This window comes from Aythya ferina (genome assembly GCF_964211825.1).
Source record: "Aythya ferina genome assembly, chromosome: 2".
In the NCBI taxonomy this organism is placed as follows: domain Eukaryota; kingdom Metazoa; phylum Chordata; class Aves; order Anseriformes; family Anatidae; genus Aythya; species Aythya ferina.
In genome coordinates this window covers 92,989,568-93,015,776 of record NC_140297.1, presented here as the reverse complement: position 1 = coordinate 93,015,776, position 26,209 = coordinate 92,989,568, and the positions used below count along the sequence as shown (strand labels likewise).

The window sequence follows — 26,209 nt, the reverse complement described above, 5'->3', positions numbered from 1 at the left end:
AATCCAACAAAGCAAGCTGTATTTCCCTATTCAGTCCCTAGTCTACCATTATTCAAGTATCAGAGTATCATTCAATGAGAACCCATTTTTGCATAATTAAAACTGAATCTACTTGTGGTATTTATGTCCTTTAGTTCTTCAGACTTACTCTGGGGAACTAATGGGTAATTAGTATGACCAATACCAAGAGCTTCCATCATCACAGAGGAAAGCTAGCTATAAAACTCATTTTTATACAGTCGCTGTGAACTCCTCTGTATAGCACAGCTACAAACATCAAGTCAAAATATTGATACAAGGCAGAGAAGTGTAAATACAGTCCATATTAACTGCTCCAAATCACTCAGTCATGCTAGAATGTGCACCAAGCTGCACATAAGGGAAAAAATATGTAGTCACAATTGCAATGAATGATTTACCTCTTCTTCAGACTCTTATATTTAACTGCACACACTCAGTTTGTTCTCTGGTGTATGGCACTAGTAAGTCCTTTCTCCCTCAACCCCAGCCCCCATGGGAATGAAATGGCCATGGCCCGATAGTCAGACATCTAAATGGTGAAATGGTTTCACATATTTGAGGTGAGGCTGTGGGTCCCAGGCCTTCCTAACCATCAGAGAATGAGGAAGTCTGAACAAATCTGAACAGAGAAAACTGTTATAGACTTCAATTTTGCTTAATTTCTCCTGCCTCTTTACAGCATACATGAGAAATACTGGAACAGAGGAGGCTCTGCTTACAAAGGCCAACACAGATGTACAAACAGCTTCAGAAAAGTAAAACATAAGAGGAAAAAAAGAGGATTTAATGAGTAGCAAAATATCTTGTCCTGTCAGTGGTCAGATTAAACATGGCAGCGATCAAGAAAACTGTGTTCAGCCCTCTCTTCAACAGGAGTTGGACAGGTGGGGAAAAATCCCAAAGGATTTGGAAAAAAAAAAAAAACACAAAACAAAGTCAAACAAAACTAATGATAGAACTGTGCCTGCTTATGAACAGAAGAAATTCTGTAGCACTGTCCACCCTCTTGATTTTATTCATAAGGTGAAAATGAGTGGTCCAAGCCTCTCAGCAATAACTACCTGCTTCAATGTAATGTATACACTGTTTGGGATGGCAGGAGAGATGAAACTGGGTAGAAGAGTGGAGATCTAATGGAAAATCCCCACGTTTCTTCCATTCCAGTAACAGTTTCAAGTTATAATCCAATTATTTTAAAGTTGAAATTACATATTTTTATTCAATATACAGAGAAGCTATTGAATCAGCCACCAGTTATGACTTTCTTTTTTGAAACACTAGATGGTTGTGGTGGTGTACATGAAATTCCCTTCCAAGAAATGAGACTGCATAGAATGTATAACACTGGAGACACATACCCATGTCTCATTACATTACAAAGGCACTTGAAATGCAATTTCTATCATAGAAAACCTGCACGTATGCTCTTTTTCAGCATGAGTACAAGAATGGGAGGTGTCTTATTCTGAACCAGTCATGACTTGGATCCACCTGAGAGCTGTTTGGCCAAAACAACCCTATAACAATCACCTCAATGGATGGACACTCTGCCCTTGGAAAGGCAACATGAAGCAGCATGCTGGCTGCTCTGGATGTATGAAAGCCATGCTGCACTTCAGGAGCTTTTGTAATGTTCTGACCTTGGCTCTTCCACAGAAAGGCTCCACGTCAGGCGCGGCATGAAAAGAGCTCTTGCAGCTGCATAGTTCAAACAGGTTGTCCCCTTATTTATCCCCGTGCAGCCTCACAACAGCACAACACATGCCCCTGCAGCCACAAAGACCAACTATTGTAATTCTCCTCGTATTGAATTTCCCACAGGCTTTTCCTGCCTCTCACGGTTGGAGCAGGATGCAGCAGCCAACAGCACAGAGCCACAGCGATCAAGTTACAGCCACCCAGCGCTTTGCCCTGTACACAGGCAAAATGAAGCCTTCAGAATAAAGACACTGTATAGGTTTGTTCACCACCAGTTGCAGAGCTACTTTTCTTAATTTGAAAGCAGGGTGGGGGGGACAGTATTAACAAGAAGGAACATTAAGCAAGTTTTTCTCCTCGTAAGCACCTTCCTCTGTAAGAACCTCTACTTGCCTTAGCAGGCCGCAGCTGCCCTACACACAGCTCATGGATGCTCAGCCAGCCCCCTGGTCTACAGATGTTCTTACCTTTCAAAGAGATTAGCTTTAATCGCTGCTTTGTGCCAAGAGACAGAGTCGTACCATATCCCTTCAGTCCCATTCCCCGTAAAACCCTTCCTCCATTGCTTACTCTTCAGCTTCTTGCCTTCAGAAATTGGGTAGGCATAATTGTCATTACTCCTCCTGGCTTCACGGTGATAGTTAGTTCAAGTGGGTCCAACGTTTGTGCAATTAGCATCCAAAGTGCACAGCAGTGAATTGCATTATCAGTGCACAGAAATTAACAGGTAAGCATTGTCAATGTGGCACCCCTTTGCTTCTCTGTGGGTCTCAAGTTGGAGTGTTTTATAGGAAAAAAGCTGAATGCACTTCTGAGGGCTTATCTATATGAAGTAAGCTCACATTACTCCACAGGCCCCACACAAAAGCCCCAGCTCATATACCATCCAAGCTAAACGTCCTGGCCCCCTGTGCAGTGCTCATTAGTTGTGTTGACAGTAGCAGGGAAAGTGGTGTAACAGGAACAGAAGCAATTGCTAATGAAGACACATCTATCTATGCTGCCTATAGCTGGGAGATTTTACTTGAAACTACATTTCATGCAGTCCCCTGGACAGGTGTTCCCAGTGAAGAAGTGATACCTAGCTGTTCAAAGGGCTCACCAATGCCTCCTGTCCATATGAGAGGTTTAACCACACTAGGAAAGAAGTTTGCTGTATTGTCGCCCTTCGAGGAACGTGGTTTGTAAGCATGAAAACCACTTTGTGAATCAAACCAATAAGCAGCATAAGTGGGAATAAACAGGGGATTCCGTTCAAAATTGCACTGCAGCTACAAACAAAATACAATAAACAGAATGAGTCACTGTGACCATGTTGAAGCATCTTTCAAGAGGAGCCCACATTCTTCTAACAGTCTGGATTTGGATTAGGAAACCACAAATCTTTCCAAATGACAGCTATGGGGTGCTTCTACAGGATACTGCCTTTCTGGACCACCACTACTTTTCCTTCAGAGACAAGTGCCTGAAAAAGAAACGAATACACCTTTCTTCTTCTTCACCTCAACACACCATAGGTTTAAACACTGATTAGACATAAAACCCCAGGTTACTGGAGGTGATAACCATTCTAGGCAGCTGCCTCAAAATCTAGACCTGAAAAAGCAATTCAAAAGCAGTGACTCAGGTCTTTCCCTGTATCACTGGTGCTTAGCAGCCCACGGAGCTCCCAGGCTGGAGGATATGAAGACCTGGTGTGATGGAGGATATTAGGAGGGTTCTGCAAGGTCACTAGCTGGGTTTGGTGCCAGTGGAGTGTCTGTCCTGACTGGCAATCACATTATCTCTGCTATACTGGTTCTGCCTCCCCATTGAGCCCTACTACAGCAGATGCTGCCCCATACTCTCAGGTGTGCACACCTACACATACACACAAGCGTGAGCAACCCTAAACTTACACCATAAATCTGTGAAATAGCAAGTATGACTCAGCCCAAAATCATCATAACCAAACGCTACTGAATTTCCTGTTTCGACAAGTTTGTATGGCTGTTTCCAAGAACTGTGGTATATTTAGTCCATGATGTTTTTAAGACTTCCCATCTAAATAACCGAAGCAAATATAATAAGCTGTGCTAAAATTCATGTCTGTCGTTGATGCAGCTTCACTCATTTTAAAAGTGTTATCCAATTAACAGACTTATAATCAGAATTTGGAAATGACATTTGTTTCTCCTGAAGATGGTTAGACTAACTATAGAAATACATCACCACAAAGCATGAAATGTGAACAGCTAAGGAATTCAGATCCATGTATTTTGTTAATTTACCATCCGTATGGTAGATAGTAAGTGCAATCCAATATCTAGTAGCCTATAAAAACAAATCTTGATCAGGTAATGCAAACTATCAGATTTCTAATAATTGATATGGTTTTTTTTTTGTTTGTTTGTTTGTTTTTTGGTGGTTGTTGTTTTTTTTTTTTTTTAATTATTTAAGTCACATCTCTAGATTCACGCAGTTTGTCAACGGAAGAATTATCATGGACTGAATATTTTAAAAGACTTTTTGGTCAAGGAAAGAGGGCCTAAAGGTCTTACATAAGAAATAACCTGAATTAGTACCTTTGTTAGCTCCACATGATATACCTTTCTGACCCAAATTAAAAACAAAAATCCCACAAAATTAACCACACCTCATACTGTGGTACATAACAACTCAGACTTGAAAATCCCCCTATGCATATACAAATTTTTGTATTCATTGGAGTACACAGGCCTCATTAGTGGCAAAGTTTCAACAAGCAGTTATGAAAAACAAATTCAAAGAATCTCGAAAAGAAAAAGCCTACCACTGTCACACAATAGTTACTATCTTTATTAAATAAGATCCTTTAGAAACGGGGTAACTTTGGTCACACTCTTAACAATGGCTTCCTGTTTCCTGCCTCCTCTCCCAATCATCAAATCAGAAGTTTTTTTTTTTTTTTTTTTTTTTTTTTTTTTTAAATCGCTCAATTACTGCTGAGTTGTTTACTGACCTCTTAAATTTTATAATACAACATGCTGCTGTGGTAAAGCTGTCTGATAGCACAGACAAAATAGCTGCCTTAAAAAGTTTCTCCCCTCTTCCTCACTGCGTAAGGAGCACGATTCAACAGAAGACAACTGCATACTTTCCTCTCTAGATAAGTAACAGCTACGACAGGCTCAAAATGAATTGTAGTGAGGCACAGTGCTTGTGAAGCATTGCTGCATTCAAGTACATCAACCAGTCCGTTACAGTTGCAGAAAGCATTCAAGATTGAGACACGCAAGAGACAGAAACACAGAGGAACCAAGTAGCCCTCACTGCCTCCATTACCACATCTGCAGCAGGGGGAGTGTGCACACACAGGGGTAACAATAGATAGGACAGGATGGTGTCAGAGCAGCTTGTCATTTTTTCCTCTTGGAGGAATATGAAGGATATGCCATAATGAAGACAGGAATGTTATTTGTAGTACATAAAGTCTGCTTGTTTCTCATAAATGCTCCCAAATATCATGAAAGCTTTTGGTCAAATGCTTCCCTGACCAACTAGATCAGCCTAGTGCACTGCATGCCAGAGAATAGTGATCCAGTCTGGAAAATATAAGTCAGTACACTTAAATACTTTGTAGTTATTACTGCTGCTGTTATTATTTTTAAAGTCAAAGGAAAGTGTGAAATGTACTTTGTATACAAGAGGAATGATTCAGCAGACTAGGGAATGGACTTGGACTGAGGGTGGCCAGCTGCACCTCATTTGCTGGGAAGGTGATGGAATAACTATTCTTGTAAACCACTTCCAAGCTCATGAAGGAGAAGATAACTGGAAGTGGACAGCATGGACTTATGAAGTGGAAATCATGCATAAACAACCTAATTGTTTTCTACACTGTGATCTGCTTGGTATTTCAGGTTAGAGCAGTGTATGCTGTTTACCTTGACTTTAACAAGGTTTTTGACACCCATCTTCCCATTACGCCCTCATAGACAACTTGACAAAGCATGGGTTTGATAAGGAAACAGTGAGATAGATTAGAAAACTGCTAAGGTGCTGTGCCCAGAGGGTTATGACATTTCCCATTTAACAAGGAGCAGAATGGGGAAAACAGGAGGAATAACTTTCAAATACCTTTGATAAATTTTATAGTTAAAAGGTGCTTTATTATAAGACCACTTGCAAATGGACAGCCAGGAACAGCTACTCTGCAGCCTTAGAAGATTGAATAGCTATGTGCTAACACTTGTAACATTCATCTCAGAAGATGCCCAGGAAATACATTATAATAATGCCAGAAGGGAAGTGAGAAAAGATGGCAATTGTTTTCTTGGTACTTCAGAATGGGGAAAAAAAGAGAAATGTGAACCATCTATTGGGGCCCTGAGGAATAGTATATAGCATCCATTACCAAAACAACAACAGAACAGAGAGGGACCAAAGGCTTGAACAAAGTCCAGCTAGAGGTAAGTCACTAGTGATGTACCCTAGGGGTTTATACTGCGGCCAATGCTGTTTAACATTTTTATTAATAACCTAGAGGATGAGACTGACTACACTTGCAGCAAGTTTTAAGAAGATATGAAAGTAGACGTGGCTGATAAACCACATGGTTGTGGTTTATTCAGTGGGAACTGGACAGGCTGGACAAAAGGATACAGAAATGACAATGGAAAAATCTCACGAGGCTCAATGGGTGAAGGTATGAAGTCCTATATCTGGGAGGAATAACCTCACACACAAGTACGTGGTAGAGACAAAATAACCAGAAAGCAGCTGTGCTTCACTAGGACTCTAAGGTCCTCCACTATATAAGCTGGTAAACACTCTCACAGCAATGAAGTTCATCCTGAACTGCATTGGCAGCAGGTCTTGGGCAACCTGCTGTCACTGAGCCTTCTTAAGCATGGGGGTTTGACTAAACGACCTCTAGTGGTCCCCAATCCATGAGGTTCTGTGTGAATGGAGGTCTAATTGGTATTGTTAGTTTATTAAATTACTTCAAGGAATATTATAAGAAAGACCTACAGGTTTCATTCAGGTGTTGGGTATAGATTGAACAAATAGAGCTCTGTGGACACATCATTAGCTGAACTGAATGCATCAGTTAAAAGCAAGTCACCTCAACTTAATGCCACGATTCAGACCACGTTGAGATTATTTTTTTTATTCCAGAGCTGAGCAAAGAGAGTGAACATTCAGTCTTTAATAACTGGAGCTGCAACACCACCAAAATCAGAATCAAGATTTGTATCCCTTTCCAGAAAAATTTCTAAACATTTTACTTCTAACACTAAAATACTATAGTAACAGCACTATTTATTTTTTCATCATAATCTAGCGTAAATTTGCTCTATATTTTAAGAATACCCAACCTGTGATTTGTCAAAATCTTTGTACTAACACATTTTTGTACTCCTTAAAATTATCTGAAATTATTTTTCTGGAAATTGTAATGTTGCAGCATTAAGAAACTGATTTTTTTTTTTTTTTTCCTGTTTGAGATAAACACAGTATTTGCTTCTATCAGTGAGACTGTAATTGTGGGGCCATGGAACATGTGACACCATTTACCTGTTAGAGGGGAGGAAAGAAGAGGAGGATGTACCCCTACCACAAACTGAAATCTCTCTAAACCACAAAATTATGATACCCGCCCTCAGCTCTGAGCACAATGTCACACTAGTGCTAAGCCCTTCAAGGAGAGCAAGAAAGGAAGAGGAGAGGGGTAAAGCGAGACCACTTCTTTTCTGTTTGCGTGAGGAGCACACTCCTGTTCTTTCACCAGACAGTTTATACCAAGTTTAGTCTAGAAGTAATTGACTGGTATTATTATAGAGAAGTCAAAGATATATGCAGAAATCACAGTATGACACCTATTTTCCCTGCAGCTTATGTTAAACACTGTATCTTAAAATTGCTGTTAAGCCCACCTAATTTTTCAAAATATGATGGCATGTCCAACTACTAAAGATCATATGGCTCCGATCTCTGCAGGTGCATCCTGCATCCTACTAGAGCAAATACAGCTACTGCCAGGGAGAGGAGGGAGAAGACTGTACTGGTACAGCACAACAAATTCCTCAAATAAAATAAGCCATGAATAAAAGTACTTGATTTGTGAACAATGGCATCCCACTCCACACAACATCTGGCCTTAAGCAACATGTCAGAAAAAGGCAAAGAGATCCCATCGAATTATTCAACTACCATGGGAACACTAACTTGAAAAGTTAAATTCAGGTTCACAATTGTATTAATAGAAGTATTTGGTTTCATTAATGCTGACATTATTCAAAAAAAGAAAAAAAAAAACACACAGTAAGTGAACATGGTTTTAGTTCATTTTCTAGAATGGGAAATGATCACTAAAATAAAATTTCTCCTTGGAGAATTTCAGTGATTACCATGATTGCAAAGGCAGAAGAGAGCAGGAGAGCAAGAAATTTGGGAGGTATCTTCGAGATGACTGTTTTGCTTACCCCTAGGAAACAAGTACTGTAATAAAACATTATCTGTGGATCTGAAGATGCAGGATGAAAGAAAAGAGGTTTTCTGATCCTCATTTTAAACACACTAGCAGACATTTTCACATCTATCAGAGACATATTTTTAGTGGACCATGTTTTTCAGGGAGATGTTTAAACTAATTCACAGAAGGATATGCAGGTGTTTGAAGATATGGCAGAACTAAGTTCCTCATCCTCTTACTGTTTTAAAGACATGTCAGCTCTAGCTGAATTAATAGGAGGAAAAAAAATACTAAAATGTTTTTATCTCCCTCAAACTTCAGAACTTATAAAACATTTGGGCTTCACTCAAGAAATATCATGTGCATTACGTTATTCAGACTAACAAGAAAAATAAATCACTGCGTGCATGTGATATGGAAGGAGATTTACTGCAAGAAAGTGCATAAGATCTTGCAGGGAGATCAGTCTGAAGTGGTACAAGGTGGAATGAACTCTAAGTTGAAACCAAAGTCAATAAATAGCAATTTATACCACAAAGTGCAAAGCATGATTGAAACAGTATCTGGATTCTAGATCTCATCCTAGACAGGTTAAAAAATTAGTATTGAACAGCAAAAGATGTATTAAATCAAATTCTTTGATGCAACCATGGATAAAAAAAAAAAAGAGATCCTATTACATTCTCTGCCACATGTGTATGAGTCTAGAGCAATAATTGACATTGATATTATTTCATACATTCCATGCTTAACAAGTAGCAGAACTGGGAAAACACTGAATGTAAGAACTTTCAAATACTTTTGATAGATTGTATAGTTAAAAGGTGCTTTATTATAAGACCACTTGCAAATGGACAGCCAGGAACAGCTCCTCTGCAGCCTTAGAAGATTGAATAGCTATGTGCTAACACTTGTAACATTCATCTCAGAAGATGCCCAGGAAATACATTATAATAATGCCAGAAGGGAAGTGAGAAAAGATGGCAATTGTTTTCTTGGTACTTCAGAATGGGGAAAAAAAGAGAAATGTGAACCATCTACTGGGGCCCTGAGGAATAGTATATAGCATCCGTTACCAAAACAAACAAAACCAAATAAAACCACACTCCCCAAAATTGCCCAGCTCCCCAACACTTCGTAAGAATTGTTCCGTTCTTTCTATAACTGTGTAACTGATCTTATTTTTTCTCTCATTGTGTCTCATTCCAGGGTCTTTTATAATATCTGTGGTCAATTTCAACAGCTTTTTCTCTCAGGTCCCAAACTACTCATTGGAAGGGTAAAAACTGTGGCAGCACGAATGTAGTTTACACCTTCAAAAATTAAATCTTTCATGTTTATTTATTATAAAACCAAGAATGTTGAAGGTTGTCATTCATTAATTGCCCCTTCCTGGCAGATTTCCTATTAACTCCTGATATTTTCTCAAAGTAAAGCATTATCAGTTCTTCACTGTAACTCAGAGGAGAACTTTAATAAAAATGAAATTGCCTTATCACTAACATAAATGGAAACTGGTGGCAGCTAATCAGTTGAGGGAAATTGGCAGAGGCTAGCTTGAGAACAGACATTGGAGTTTTCAACTCTTTGGATTAGGTGAAAAGAAGACCTGATTTTACAAAAATTTTCCACTGCTTTAGATCTGCTGACTGGCACCAAGTTAGTCTTCACAGTTAAGATCTAAGCTAGATTAGAATCACTTGGATATCATTAAGAAACAGAATAAACACTTTCAATAACTTCTGTCGTTAGGAAAGCGACCAGCTTTCAGCTAGCTTTGAAAGTTTCCACTTGCAACTATTTTTGTTGATATACCACAGCAGTGAGGAGTCCTAATCACAGGCCAGGACCCCACTGTATCTGTGCTGCACAAACATGAAACTAAAAGACAACCCTATTGTCAAAACTCCAGTCACCCTTTGTAGCTGAAATTGTTTTACTCTCCCAGTTTTTAATAGCAAAAGGTGGCTCTTGGTGTTATATCACAACAGAGATACCAATGCTTTCCTTCCTCTGAGCAAAGCAATCTATTTCTGCTCAACACACTGTTGGTAACTAGCATTCCTAAGAATTCGGTTTTGAAATTAAAAACTGATGTCAGACCAGACCATGCAACTCAGAGGATTTTCATACAACACCACAGTTGTGCGCTAAAAACTGAAGGTCACTAGGGTCACCAAGCAAGACCTTGTATCATACAGAAAAGCTCTATTTCACATTAAAAAAATCACAGGTTGCATTTAACACAATGAAAGCCTGGTTCTGTCCCTCTACCTAGTATGCGCACTTTCCCCAGATACCTATTTCTTGTACACTGACAAAAATCAATAACTGGCTCCTGTAGTGTCAGTCACAGAGCTTCCAAAGGAATAGAAAAGCATTGCAAGTTTTGTTTATGGAGGTGTGGCTTTAGATGATGCAAACAAGGACACACGTGAGCTGTAAATCTCCAGAAAACACCTGTATAACACGCAATCTGATGGCTTCCACTGCTCAGAAATCTGTATCATGTTGCATAGGCCTTCGTAAGTTTGAAGTGAGTCGTTGTCTTGAAGGTTGAATGCTGTTTTGTGTATATGAGCACTGTGGTGATGGTCAGACTACTATATTCTGTGTCACACAGAACTGGACAAATTCTCTGTGGAAAACTACAGAACAGCTGCAAAGTGTAGTCTTGCATGGTAATAGGAAACAGAAGGAGAAAGCTGGAAATTTTTTTTGTTCATACACACAGCATAACAAATTGTGAAAAAACTTTGAAAGAAATGTATTGAGACCATCTTTTCTCTGTGCTCCGACAACGATTTCTTTTTAGCTGTTTAAAATAGAAAATGAATTCAACTGATTGCACAAGTCAATTCAAAATACACATTAAGGTACAAATAACACTTAAAATGCTTAGTTCTATGTGAAGAAAGTAAAAAATTGCCTTTTCTAGGTAGTACAAAAACATATATAGTCCAGTAACTCAAAAGACTCCATACAGAGTTGCACAAAAGTTACCAAAAACACAGAACCAAGAAGACTAGAATTTGAAGAGTCAGATAAAAGAAAGCAGATGAGACATGGCTTAGTCTGCTTGCAGAGACTATCCTAAATTCATTCTGGTGCCTTGGCTCAAGTCACTTTGATCTCTGCTTCCCCAGTGCTTCTGCTCACAACATGGAGTATATCCCAGTCCACCCATCAAGTGAAAGAGCCGAGAAGGAATTGTCCACTCTTTCCACCCCCCCCCCTAACTTGCTGTCTCCGTCCTTCCCTTACTCCTACCATACTGGGTCTCACACTAGCTGTCAGAGACTGTGTCACCCACAGCAACCAGAGAAACCACTGTAACCCCACACATCTGGGAAAAAGGGTGTGGCTACATGAACCAGAACCTCCTGCACTGGAATCTTATTCCCAAGCTCTTCCCGTATCAGGTCTTGTATCAGGTAGTTTAGAAACCACACTGAGGAAGCAGAGAAAGGCCATGCAGGAAATATGAGGAGGTGGTGACTTGGGGAAGGAAAAGAGCAAAGAAAATACAAAAGTATATAATAAAGGAAATAATGCCCTCTCTCCTCTCCCTTCCCCCCCCCCCCTCCCCTTCCCTTTTTCCCCTTTCTCCGTAGCCCAACTCAGTTGTTGCCATCTTATGTCAAAACACCTCTGAAGGCAAACTTATTGGGATCTCACAGCAAAGTGTTGCCCGGGGCATGGAAAAAAACATGGCAGCTGAATGGATCATATAGGTGAATCCTGCAAGATCAGTGTAGTCCTTTTACTCAATCCTGAAAAGTCCACCTTCTTATGGAAACACTTGTCTAATAAGTTGCATTTAAATCTTTCCTCCTTCAAGTATGTGCATTCTAGCAAAAAAATCTAGAATGTAGTTGCATTTTTATTCCAAAAACCTCAAATACACATTTCTATGCTTGGGATTATCTTGACTACAGCAAACAAGCAGCATGCATATTTTCCGTAAGGAAATACTGTTCTTGCTTCATAAAAGTTGTCATAGATAGGCTCTGTAACATCAAAACTCAAATCCGTCTTAAGGACATTATTCTTCCTACATATTGTCAAGTTTTATTTAATGCATCCAAGTTAATCCATAGTCATAGTTTATAAACACTCATGTGTTGATCTGTCAAATGTAAGATACAACATACGTATAGTATTTTCAGAGAAAATATAAACTTGGGTTATACTTAAATATTTAGATATTACATTGCTTTGATACTTTTTCTTACTAGTAATTATATAATGAGCCTTCACAAGACACTCATATTGTGCTCAGCTGATGTCCAGTTTACTACATCTAATTCCAGAAAAAAATATCTTTAAAGTATCAGCCTAGATATCAAAGAGCAAAAGAGTATTTTCTCAAGTTTTACTTTTTGCCAAATACATGGAAAAATAAAGAGTAACACACCACTTGTCAACATCTGTAAAACAATTTAAAAATTGATTACCATATTAGATTTTTTCATTGTAGTCTAATTAGTTAGAGCAGTTGGTCATAAAACCACAAGGTTAAATGTAGAATATTTATTCCAGAATTTACGTCAGACATGCTTTTTTTTTTTTCCCTAAGAGTAAATATCCTTCAGTAGTATGATATTTTGTCCAAGAGTTTTTATGAACCCCAAACTCACTTTAATCAGCTGGACTAAAGATTAAGAACAGATCTTTTGATATTAACTGTGCTCTGTCCATAGAATTGTTTTTCTCTGAGCACAAAATGACAAGTTTCAAAACCTCTAAAGGTTTCTTGGAGTTGAACTAGAATAATCCATATTGCTCCCATGAAAAATATCTGAATATCTTGCTGATTGCAAGAAGGTTTTCTAAATATTTTCTCTCTTTAAACTCATAATTTAAATACTTAGAGAGTCAAAATCTTTTATGACTAATGTAGGCATCATTGCTTCTTATCCTCATCTCTTTCAATAAGAGATTAGCGTCTCTATTTTTTTTTTATAAGGAAAAACAACTGTGTGAATTGGACTCCTTTCACTTCCCCAGCTTCATTAGTTTTTACCTTTTTCTTTCTATTGACCCAAATACTGCCTGACAAGGATCAGCACCTCTCCAGCAAGTCAAAAAAATAAAAAAATAAAATCAGTCCGCAAGAGAGAAGCTGTACACATCATTTGGAGGAAACTGTTAAAGGATGAAAGAAAGAAGCTCATGGGTTGGACTCAGGATGTTTAATAAACATTTAAGCAACTACAGCTTTGTCAGCCTGAATATCCAGCTTGTATTTTCACACGTGCACACATGATTCTGAACCAACACTTACTACATACAACCTACGGAAAAGATTTTAAGCTTTAAAAATGTTACAGGTTTTCTACATGTATTCATCTAGATTATTCCAGTACTGCTATAGCAGTACTGCTATAGCAGTACTGGAATATTCCAGTACTAGCAGTACTGCTATAGCAGTACTGGAATATCTAGATGAATACATCTTGAAGTCTGTATTTCAGATTTGAGAGTATCCAATTCCCCTTTTCAGATACGAGACATCTGGATTTTTTTGTTGGTTATTTTACACATATTAGCAGGATTTATGGTAATTCCAATACAGGAAGAAACCTAAATTATTGGTTGTCCATGTTGACAAAGTGGGAGAGAAGACCTTTTTAACATACCATCAAAGGAGGTGTTACTGAGGAGGCTTGGGCTACATAAAAAAAGGGAAGTATTTCACCTTCACAGTTGAAGAGCATCACACAAACTAGTAATCAAAAGAAAGACTCAAAATGAGAAGGATGACTCCTAGACACAGTTTTAAAACCCACCCCTCAAGCTTCACTAATAAATACCATCTTCCTTCAAGTATCAAGCGCTTAAAAGCCATCACATTCCAAACACAGTATTCTAGATCTGGAAAGGGAATAGAGGTCAACCCTGTATCACCAGAGACAAACCCCCAAAACAGTTTTCCTAAAGGTAGATGATGATTCCTTCACTGCAGCAGTGCATAACATCAGCATTACTACCCTGTGAAACTCCAACAATTTAAATACTATAGGAATAGTACCTGTTGCAATTCTAAGTAAAAGAAAATAATAGCACTGCAGAACTTCACGAAGTTAAGCTATAAGTGAATGAAACATAATTAAAAATCACTCTCCAGCAACCCATAAAGTTTCCCTGCCATGACAGCAAGCATAGCCAAATAATACAAACTAAACTCTCATCATTCATGGCTGGTTTACAGAAGTCTTCAAGTAAACTTGTTATAGAATGATAGTGAAAAGGAAGTGGAGTGATATGAATTAAGAATGGCAGCATCAGACAGCACAGAATTGTTGATTAAGATGTAGATCCTGCATAAGTCCTACAAATTGAGGAGAAACATAATATTAGATTGGTCACACAACCCTGAAGTAATTCCTTGGTTCTACAATCAAAGTAGCAACTGCAAGGATAAAGAACAGAAATTATATACAGTGACATCAAAAGGCACTAGCAGCTGCTCCTCAATGGGAACACGGACTCTGGACAGCATCCATCAGCTCTGCCCCCACAAAAGCACAATTTCACTGTGAGGTCCACACGTGCCAAGTCAAACAGCAGAAAGGGACTTGTAAGAACAACTCAGTAACAAAATTTGTTTTGTCCATTCATAAACCATTGAGGTGATGCACTCCAACAGAGCCATCATATCAGCAGATATAAACTAGATGAATATTATCATCATTTCAGAAAATGCAACTCTGCCATGAGAGTAAACAAATCAGTATTTCAAAACCCATAACACACAAAAGCTATGCATTTCATTTTCTGCCTTGGCAGATAAACCTATAAGCAGGACTTCCAATTACATAGGATGGTGTGGAAAAAACATTATACACAATCTCTTTCAACACCCTCTGTGGAACTTTGTTCTCTTTATAATTCACAGCAATAACAATCTCTGCATTCATTTCAGATGCATGTAGTGCAGAAATGGAATGTCTGCCCCACACTGGTCCACATAGCACACCAACTCATCTGAAGACTTTGGACCGTCTTGGCTGCTTTACCTCAGCTGAGCTATCTCACCTCTCCCAACAATCTGTGCCTCTGAGCAGCTCTGAACAGACATTACTTGCAAGCAAATGAATGTGCTTTCCCTTTTTCCAGTAAAAGGGAAAGTGTTTCTCTAGGCTCCACTGTCCCCTGTTCCAGCCCAGCTAATATTCTTTCATGTAAGGACCAGTTATTCTGAGTAAGGAACTCAGTTTGGGAGGTTGAGAGGAGTACACATTTTTAGTATGTATAAACTTAACTCTTACAATCACTATTGGCCTTGACTACGACTACATTTTCTGGAGGATCCACTTTTTGGCACTTCCTTTTTTTTTTTTTTTTTTTTTTTTTTTTAAATGTTCTGAAATTTTTATGCTTTTCCTGAAATACTTGTAGACAATTGTGAAACCTTTCCAAATAGTCTGCTACAAATAATTCTGTCATTCAGCAAAACTTTATAGACATTGTTAGCCTCTTCAGAAAAGAGATTGACTGAGAACATTAAATCGATAAAAGTCCAAGCTGATCCTTAACTTTAACGCAAGATTAAGAGTTGTCCTACAAGGGTTTTGAACATCTTTGCACTTCTTTCAAGGTCTTTGTAGAACTGATCAACCTTGAAAATTCTTCACCTGCTGTAGGTTAACGATATTACTTGAAAATTAACTAGTTGGTCAAATAGCAGGAAATATCATTCCACAGAAGCCATTAACAAAAAGTTTTATGCTATACAAGGTCCTTGTTCCAACTTCCTCTTCCTTGGCAGCAGCTAAGCAGCCCCATTGCCATGTCAGACATCTTCTTTAAGTAGCTGAAAAGAGCATCTCGTCTGATATACTACTGGTTTGCCAACAATAAACTTCTGCCTTCAAGTCTTGGAAGGAGTTCAAGAATTCATGAGTTTTGCAAAATTAAGTGTAGAATCAGCCCTTCACATCTACTCTTCTAGAAGATAAGGTCATTTTGTACAATTAGGTCCGCGCATACTCTCCCCTTAACATATTGTTATCAAATGATAAAGGCAAAAGATAAGACCTAACAAGTGGATACTATTATATTCTAGTCTATTCTCATTATATATATATATAAGGCCATGCACTCATAGACAGCAACACAAGTTACCACAATAAATTATAAATTAATCTGCACGTCAGAAAGAATGGGATTATTCTGATTAAGTGAAACATTTGAAAGGTCATGGTTTGTTAAGCATCACAAAATAAAATCTGAGAAAGTTTCACAGGCATCAGAGGAGTAAATTGTTTAAGCTAAAGAACCATTTTACCAGTAAAATAAATATGAGTAAACTAGCTTTAAGTTTGTATTAGACAAAAATTAGAAGAGTGATCACAAAAGTTCAGCTAGGGAACAACCAGCCTGCAACTACGCAAAGAGCCCTGCCAAACTGAAGATGGACTACGGCAGTCTTATGAAAGGGATTTATACAGTACAGCAGCTGTGATGGCAAGAGGGATGGCAGTATGACTCAGGAGGTCTCTTCCATTCCTATATTCCTAATTTAAATTTCTACTAAATAGTAGAGGTCACGCTGATCAAAGAACAAATAGCACTGGTGTTCACATAATTTAAGATATAGCTTCAGAGCTCACCTCTACTTTTCCCCACCTCACCCACACCTCAACCTACTCTGCCTTTATCTAACTTCAAGCCACTACTGTCCCCAGAGAAACTAAAAAACCCTATTATTTTCTTCTAGTAAGTCACCTCCACCACAATACTGAAAAAAGAAAAAAAAGACAGCTTCCAATCCCTCTTCTTTCTTTACCACAGAGAGGATACCAAAACAATTGTACAGCTGAAAACAATTTCAAAACCACTCTGGTGAAACTCTCCCTTTAGGAAATCAAATATATAGGTATATTTTTGATATCATTACAATAACTAGTTACAAGATAGAAAATGCACCCTATTGTTATTTATAAGGCAGTTTAATCTCACCAGAAGAGTTCGCTTTCCTCGCTTTAGTAGAGCTCCATAGGAAAATGACCTCTGGTGCTGGCTGTTAAGAACGAGGAAGGAGCTGGCTGTAATGGGAAGGCAGCTTTCACCTGGGCCTTGCAGGAAAGCTCTCCTACTCTTTGGGAGGAGAGACAAGTATCAGAATTAAGAAAGCAAAGGAGTAGCAACTGTGGAGGTGGCACTGATACTCAGAAAAATGGATCCCCAAAGAAATTTTTTAAGGAAGCTTGTATGAACTTGCTAAGAGCATATGTTACCTAAGTAAAATAAAAAATACATGAAACAGCTGCAGTGTCTGCATTGAGGTGTGAACTACCATAAGAGTAGAAATACAGAAAGGCTATACTGAAGAAAAAAAAAAAAAGAATGAACACTCACATAGGTCCATTAAAAACACACACACCAAAACTCAGACAAATAACCCTTGCTGAACAGCAGGTAGGACCCTGAAGCACATCTAACTCTCAAATACTATAGGGTTAGATCCAAAGAGGAGTGCCATGCCACTGCCACTTCGTCTTTGTTGCGCTGCTTTACACTGCATTCAGGAGGGAAGAGGCAGGGACATGTGGCATGTGGGGCTGGATAAAGCCTGTGCTTTACAGAGATGCATGTGCAATGGTTGCCAGTAACAGCAGGTGGAAGATTTCCTCTGTGGCAAAGGGTGGTAAGAAGCTTTGTGTTCTCTGGCCAAGAGAGAGGAGTTTAATAAGTCCAAAGAAATGGGGGTTGGAGCTGATAGGGTAAGGGAGAGTATTGTATACTGTGTGGTGTTATGGTTAGAGAGATGTGTTAATTACATGGTGCTTCAAAAGGTGTTTTGGGCCTGATTAAAGAGAAAAAAATAATTTAGGCAATTTAGTGGGGGGAAAAATATTATTTAAAGGAGTAGAAGGTGATTCAGGAGAGCCATCACATCCTCTCACTTTCAGCTTGTTCTCTGGTGAAGCCAGATTTCTTTAAATGACCAAAGTAACCTTTTTTTTTTTTTTTTTTTTTTTTTTTTTTTTTTTCCAATTAAAGTCTTGAATGGAAAAAATGCAACCATTTGATCCTTGTTGCAGATGGAGCCTGAATTCAGTACTCTTGCGAGAAGATGTTGGAAGGCAATTTGCATGGGTTGCTAGTGCAAGGGGAACAGTATTTGCATAATTAACCTTTTGCCTTTCATATGACTAAGCACTAAAAGGCTCATTGGGTCTTTTAGTCAGTGAACCCAAGAAATTCACCGAAAGAGTAAAAAAAAAAAAAAACCTGGGAGGGAAAAAAATTGAATGACTTTTTATGATTCCCCTTGTAGCTTGAAGCTAGTCCAGAACTCACTGAAAACAATACTGTCAGCATTGGAACCCCATTATGAAGAAAGAACATAATCCGTTAAAAGGGAAAGGACAGGTAAAGCATCCCCCCAAAACATTGCTGACCACGGTGAGAAGGTATATAATGACAACACAGTTGTTTTCTGGATGAATGATTTTCCTAGAAAATATGTTATTTAAGGTGTTCTCAGATGCAAAAAGAAATCATTGCTGCTCTTAACCAAGTTCTTCCCTGCTAATTGCAATACAGCTGCTATTAGCCAATTCCCTAGGCCCCTCCAGCTTCCACAGTGATTTGAAACCCTGATAATGTTTTTCATTTTGTTTCTTCTGTAGACAGAGGCAAAAGCATTTCCTTTCCAACAGCATGACACAGGCTACAGACAGCCTGACGCCAAAGCTCTCTGCAAATCAATATATTTAATGCATTTGAAGTCAGTAAAATCTCCCAGGCTAGTCCAGGGCTGCCTGAGGAAAAAGAAAGCCAAAATGCTAGAGAGCTGTGTGGATATGGATTTAATATTCCATTTGCTTACTTAAGGATCTCTTGATTTTAACAAAAACAAATTTAAAATACCTTGGGTTGTAATTTAGAGGCTTTGTTTGTTTGTTTGTTTTTCCCTTCATAATATTTTTTGACTCTGAAGAAGAAAATGAAAGAAGTGAGTGGCATAAGATATATTCAAGCCCAGGTTAGCAGGAGGTATATTTACAGGCATATGGATGAAGGAGGGAATAAATCCCAAAGATTATGGGAACAAAAATATTCCCAAATCTATCACACCACTTCACTTTCTCCCTCATTTATTTTGTTCACTTTCTTCCGTCACTCTGGTCTTTTTATGGGCTTTCGTCATTTACTTAAGATACCCCTTTTTTTCATTAACCTTCATTCTTTATCACTGCAAAGCCTCTTTCTTACCCATCCATGAAGTTTTACTGCCTCTTAAACACACAAGCCAGAGGCAGTCACTGAAGTGAGGAAGCCAGTCTTTCCCCTAGCAAACCCACCAGAAATGTTCTCCTTCCATTCAGCCTCAAAAAATCCCCAGGGATTTCCATTCACTCCACCTTCTTCCTCCCTCCTCCCACTATCCCGTACAGTATATCCAGGGGAAAAAAAAGGAATAAGCCTCACTGAAACAGCTGCCAGATTTTCAATATCACTTTGTATTTATCAACAAACATGATTATGTACTAGGCTAGCCAGTAAACTCTATCAAACCCAAGTGCAATTTCTACCTTGCTGCCAGTCTTTAAAAGCTGCTAAATAATGGTACCCCAAGTTCACTATTTGGCTTGTAAAATATTTTTATTTGTAAGCATTTTTATTGCTTGCAAGTGGAAAAGCAACATAATAAATTTCAGCTCTGTGTACAACTTTGGGCTGCCAGAAACAGTGAATAAAATAACATTTCCACCTTAACATGCTATTAACCACGATACTCAAACCCACGTTGCTTCGAGTACAAATATTAATTATTTCTTGCTAATATTTCAGCAAGATTGAATGCAATTATTTCATCAAAGTAGATGCAGTAGGAGGTAAGCAAGGAGAGGTAGCTGCTCCTAGTTTATGGGAAATAAAAAATTGAGTCTTTCACTCAGTTGTTTTTTTCTTGTATGGATTAGGAGGTTAGAAAGAGATATGTTGCGTTTCTTTTACATCAAATGGTCTAGTTATGAAGTTCCAGACCACTTGTGCTGCTTTCCCTAATACTGTAAGTCTTAGTTGTTCCAATAAAATTTTAAGTCTTTACACTTTTCGACAAGTTATAGTATCTTTTATAGGGTTCTTATTAAAAATCTGGAAAGTGAAGATCAGGGCATATCACATAATTATTACATCATTTATTTCTCTCTCTGAGTGCATACCATTCTGTGCAAACCTTCATTCTGGTGCATCACAGTGCTACCAGAGGGTGAGATCCCTACCACTAATCCCAAGACAGCCTGACTCCAACAGCTCTGGGGAATGTATACTGTATTCGTAGCAAATGGGAGCACGTGAATTACATTGTCTGGATTCAGCACAGCAGAATAGGAAAGAATTAAAGGAACAGCTTCAGTGTCTCTCTATTTTGAGCAATGTTGCCTTGTCTGAAATGGCAGAAACCAGCTGTGGGCACTGTGCCCTGGGATCAGGTCTGCCTGATGCCTTGTCAGAGGTTTTGGGCAGCAGCCCAGCTTACTGCATGGCCCTGCTTTCCAAGTCAAACTGCAGATTCACTGCCTCAGCCAGAAGCTTTACAAGACACCTATCAAAGTTCCTAAAGAACCCAGCGATCAAAAAAGTGGTAATCACATCTCAGAAAAAAAAAATAATAAATGTCTTCAAGCAGATCCTAAGGCCTCTCCTGGCTTGAGGTTCTTATGATGGAAAAGTTAAGCCTAGAAGCAAGTAGTCAATAAAAAATCACAAACTCATTCACATCACAGCACTAAATATTCTCTGCATATTCTTCTCTTCAAAACAATTCTTCTTTTCTAGCCACTTGCCCCTGCTATTCAGCAATGCAAAATGGAATATATATGCATTTTAGAAAGCAAGGACCATTTCCCTATTCTTTCTTGTGAAAACAGAAAACAGTTTTAGTCCATGCTTTCTGAAGAAATAACAGTAACATTGCATAAGAGCTGCACGCTGAAAAGGCAAAAAGATGTACTGTGATACACATAAAGACTATCTTACCAGGACTCCACTATGGGCAGCAAAGCTTCTGTTTTGAACTTGCATCCCCAGGGATCTCATAATTAATTGTAGCATCAGCGGGTCTCAAACTTTGCATGTGGTTTCCAAGTCCATGAAAATGTCTGTTCTATCTCCTAAATTTAAATATGGTATATTTAACACTGTAGCATCTAGACAGTCCAACCAATACTGAGTCAGGCATATGAAAGAAAAATAATACTCTGCCTACAAACATATACTCTTTCATATGCCTGTAATGTAGGTAAAAAATCCACTATGGTCCATCAGCATGTGGACAAGGGGCCAATTTCCTCTGCTGTATATTGGAATGGTTCAACAAGCTGACTTCAAATAACCTGTGTCATTTCATCCCAGCAAAGAGTTTGCCCCGAGGGTCTTGATTTTGATCATAAACAACAAAGGGTTCAATCATCAGGTTCAAATGAATTAGCACACTAGGTTTCTATGGCTCAGAAAAAATAAAATCTGTTAAGTCTTCTGTGAAAAGAAGGCATTTGATAAATGAAAAACAAACAAACAAAATAAAACCTGAGTGTAGTCAAAATAAATGTGTATATGACAGTTCCAAATTACAAATTATTTGCTCCTAAGCACATATGTGGCTAAATATTGCAGGTGGAAGGACATCGCAATGCTCTTTTGGAAGCTTCTTATGGGGAAGGCAAATGCTGCACTCTAAACTCTGGCTCACACAAGAAAGCCCACTGAAATCACTAGGACCACTCACCTCACTGTGAGGTGACCTACACCTGCAGTTCCCAGTGCAGGGGAACACAGCTAAGCCATCCTAAAGGGCAGCAGATGCTACACTTATTTTTTGTACCTGTGGCAAAGAAATATGAGTTAAACTCAGAATTTCAACACACAAGAGGTGAATAAAAGGGTACAACATAATAGTGCTGTAGACCTGGATTAGTTTCACGTTTAATTATTTTTCTGAAGGAGTGGTAATGACCAACCATTACTTAGGTCATTACTTAGGAGGAAAGCTCTTAGGAAATTTTGAGGGACCTCTGATCCAAATGAGGACTGCAATGGCAGGGAAAATGCCAGGCTGCCAATTAAAGATCTGGAGATTGAGTAGAGTAACAGGAACTTCTTATTTGGACTGCTAGATTTTAAACTAGCTATTATCACTCAAGGAAGAAAACAACAGAACTTCATTGTGATTAAGTTCCCTCCCTAAAACAAACACACATTGCTCTAAATGCAGCAATACCATCCCCAAACAATAATATTAAGAAACGCAGTACTGGAGTTACGACTTTTTATAACTTTCTGGAACACCATGTTCTTGCTGGTTACATATCTTAAAACACTGTGGCAAGAAAGAAGGGAAAAAAAAAAAAAAAAAAAGGAACAATAGCTGAAAAACAGCAGAACACTAGGGTAATGAAAACCTTGCCCAAAAGACAGAGATGAACTGCAAAAAGACAAAATAGATGTCCTTTTCTCTATGAACATTTCTCAAAAAAACGACCTTTTATTCTTTTATTTCTGCTACAATTCTGTGAAGATCTTCTCAGAAGTTTCTGTTGTAATTGTTGCAGAGTATTAAAAGAAAATGGCCTCAGTATTTTCACTGAGACAATGAATAAGAAGGAACGCAGTAATATTGTCCAGCAATATGGAGAATGTAAATTACAACGCCTCCAACAGAGCATAATCAAACCATATTGAACACAGCTGCAAACTGTCATTGAGTGTATCTATAAGCCATACGAAGGATAAAATAATGAAGGCAAGGCAACTTATTTCTTCCACCCAGGCTAACAGTACTAGGTTACGTTAACATGGGAGTGAATTCAGACTCGCAACTGGAAATTATTTCATCCTGCAATAGTCTGGAAAAGAACAGCAACTCATGTGAAATGACTCTAAGAGGAGAATTTTAGTACCATATGTGGGTAGGAAAAGAAGTCTTATTTCTTTAAGTGGGTTCTTGGTCAAGAGGAAATTTAGACCACATACAAATTTACTTGTCTGAATATGAAAACTGTCAGCAAGAAACTTTCGTTCAATGGATACTGAAGCTTATTTCTCATTACTTCTTACTCTGTGAAGTCCCACAAACATCTCCACCTCAGCAGCAAGGATCTCATCTCACATTCAGGAACGCCTGTGATCCTGAAACAACACCTAAGCCCCAGAGTCTTAGATCTACTCAGCATGCACTTAACAGGCACAGTCAGACTTGCACTCCTTGGAAAACACACTTGTTTTCTAGGGTCCAGCCAGAAGAAGCACTATCCTGTATTACACAAATGTACAGCTCACATTCAGGCTCTCCTCAGCCTAAGTTGTCATGGACACCCTCTTCCCAGCAGAACTACAAGCTAGACTGGAAAATGGGGGTGGAGAATGGTCCACTGGTCCCGCTGCAGTCACGCCAGCATGAAGTAAGGTGGACATTTCACACAGTTGGCTGAAACCCTTATGAGAGGAAAGCACAGCCCTGGGCAACTTGGCAAGGAAGAGAAGCCCCGGGCTTTAGGGATATTGATGCCAGCAGCATGTCAAATGGGGCTTGGAACAGGCTTCAGGGCAGGTTCCCTAACTCAGACTTGTTGACATCAAGTGACTGTGAAGTCTCACTCTGCCCCCATGAACCCTGCATCCTCATCAGCCTGCCTGCAACAAGAGAGGTGTCCATAGCCCAAAGTTTAGAGCACCCTTCTTCAGGGGGTCTACGTTTGAGCCTCCCCAGGCTGAGGCCAGCACAGACCCTGTGGGTGTGTGTTTGCCTTCCTGGGTGAGGGCATGAGCAATGAGCTCCCACATAAGCAGGAGGCAGCAATGACAGCAGCCAAACCTAATGAGGCCTTTACAAAAAACCTGCTGGGGGAACCTACCTCCGGAGAAGGGTCTGGACTCCGCAGCTTGTAGGCACTGGGTTGTGTTCAGCCTTTGCTAGGGGCTATTTCAAGGCAGGTTCTGCTGTGTTTGCAGGTTTCCACCCAATCCTGGCATGCACTTCACAGGCAGATAGTGTGTCCCAGCCCAATGTCTTTATTGAGCCTTCCTGGGTCTGGCTGCTGAAGACACCTGTTTCAGCCCTAAATATGACAGCAGAGAAACACAGAGACTACATCCTTCCCTTTGTTCTTACACATAAAGCATTTCTGGCCCAACACTGTAAATATTTCACAATTCTCCCACCAACTGCAATGGGAAGTGTATTGCATCTGCTATATTTTGATTTAACTCCCTTCCGTACCTTGCAGCTGAGGACAGAAATGTTCTCCTTGTGATAAATTTCCTTAGCATAAGATTACAGACACTAAAGAAAAGAACAAATGTTAGAAAAAAAAAAAAAAAAAAAAAAAAGAGTGCATTACTTAGACAAAATAATGGAAACCATAAATCACTGCACTGACAGGATTAAATGTGAAACCTTTAATTATACATTTAATCATTTACCAACTTGTTATTTTCCCTGTAGTAATGCTCATGAAGCTTCAATAAGATCTGAGTTTGAGGATGACTGTATTATATACATGGATTGCAAAAGCAATACACATATAAATGGTTTTAAGAATAAAGTTAATACTAACTTCAATCTTCAATTATGTCGACACCTATACTGAGCATCTTTATTGTTTGCAGTCATACTGGCCCTCACTTAATGACATGACAATGTCATTGCATGTCAACCTATCTCCACTGTACAGATATTATATAAAATGAAGTAGAACTAAAGGAAAATTAGTGGTGATTCAGAAACTACACTACCATATTAAAACCAGAGAGTGTAATTGCATTGCTGAAGAAGACATTGTGTTATTTATGAAGTACGGACAAACCTGTGCCCACAGGCTATATTTGCTCTACTGCCTTTCCACACAGAGGCAAGAAACAGCTGCTAGAGCAGAAAAATGACTCCCCAGTCCCTCAGCACCTTTTCCTATGAATCCCAGTGTCCAACAGCAGAGAGCAGGGCTAGCTTTGTGGTTGCCATTGGGTTCAGGGTAGGTGAAGAAATAATACAATTTCTGAAAAAAAATTCTGTGCACCAGCATAATCTTTCAGCACTTTCAAAACAACATTTACTGAAAACAAGCTCCCCCCCCCCTCCAGCCACTTTCCCCTCCCCCCCTCAAAAAAAAAAAAAAAAAAAAAAAAAAAAAGGCAAATTACCTTTCTTCTAACTGGAGACTAAGGCAAAATCCAGACAGACTTCATGTTTACACAGACCCCCTCAAAGAACACACAGCATGAGAAAGCAAACTTTCTTCAAAGTCGAAACATTGCTTATATGTTAACAAAAACAGCCTAATATTATACTAAACACATCATCTAGTAACAATTGTAAAGGCACTATTTTATGGCTGGATATTGTATTGCATATCAGAGAGCTGTTGGCAGGAAAATATCTGTCCTCTGGAGCACCCTTTGTTTTGTTCTATCGTGTTGCAGGCTCTGGCAAATTGCCTTAAGATTCCTAGCTGGGGTGGGCTGTCACACAGCTAAAATAATTCAGCAGCTTTACCTTTTCTTAAAAAAAAAACAACAATGTTGACCGGACTTGTGTTACAGGGAAGATGGGTTCATTATACTCATTCAGCTTAGGCTTTTTGCCCAGCACAGAACACAGAGGGAGACAGGGAGCCTGCCAATGTTAAGGGTGAAAAGATGAGCAATACCAAATACAGTGGAAATGTGCACTTAGAGTGACTTTCAGCCATCCTAATGGAGGAGTGAAACATTTTTATTATGTATTTTATGGAGACACAAACTACTAGACAGATTACTCTGAGATAATCTTCAGGTTTGGGTTGGATTTTCTGCCATGTTATATGTTTGGAATTGAATCATCTTGTTGAAAATTAAGTCATTATCTGCACATGGGACTCTTGAATCTCTTGGAATGGCTTGCTATAAACTGGAGGAAGTGCTCCACATCTTGCTAATGTCTCTACCTCTACAACATTTTGGAGTAGGCAAACCCAGAAAGAAAAAGGGATCATATAATTAGGTTTTGGCTATCGCATAAATCACATTCTTAACTAGGTGATTTTTCCATTGCACTTCATA

General features: G+C 38.9%; 1 protein-coding gene across 15 annotated transcripts in view; it reads right to left on the bottom strand.

Moving 5' to 3' along the window:
• Window positions 1–26,209, bottom strand: part of LOC311433109 (poly(rC)-binding protein 3-like) — a 511,482-nt gene that overhangs the window by 380,736 nt on the left and 104,537 nt on the right. For 2 of the 15 annotated variants that reach the window (XM_084511839.1, XM_084511837.1), the window contains exon 5: window positions 24,028–24,231. The exons of 12 other annotated variants lie outside the window; for them this stretch is intronic. The gene's annotated coding sequence lies outside the window, so the exon portion shown is untranslated. Of the gene's footprint in view, window positions 1–21,154; window positions 21,268–24,027; window positions 24,232–26,209 lie in introns of those variants that run through there. One more of the 15 variants, XM_084511810.1, reaches the window with a different exon arrangement.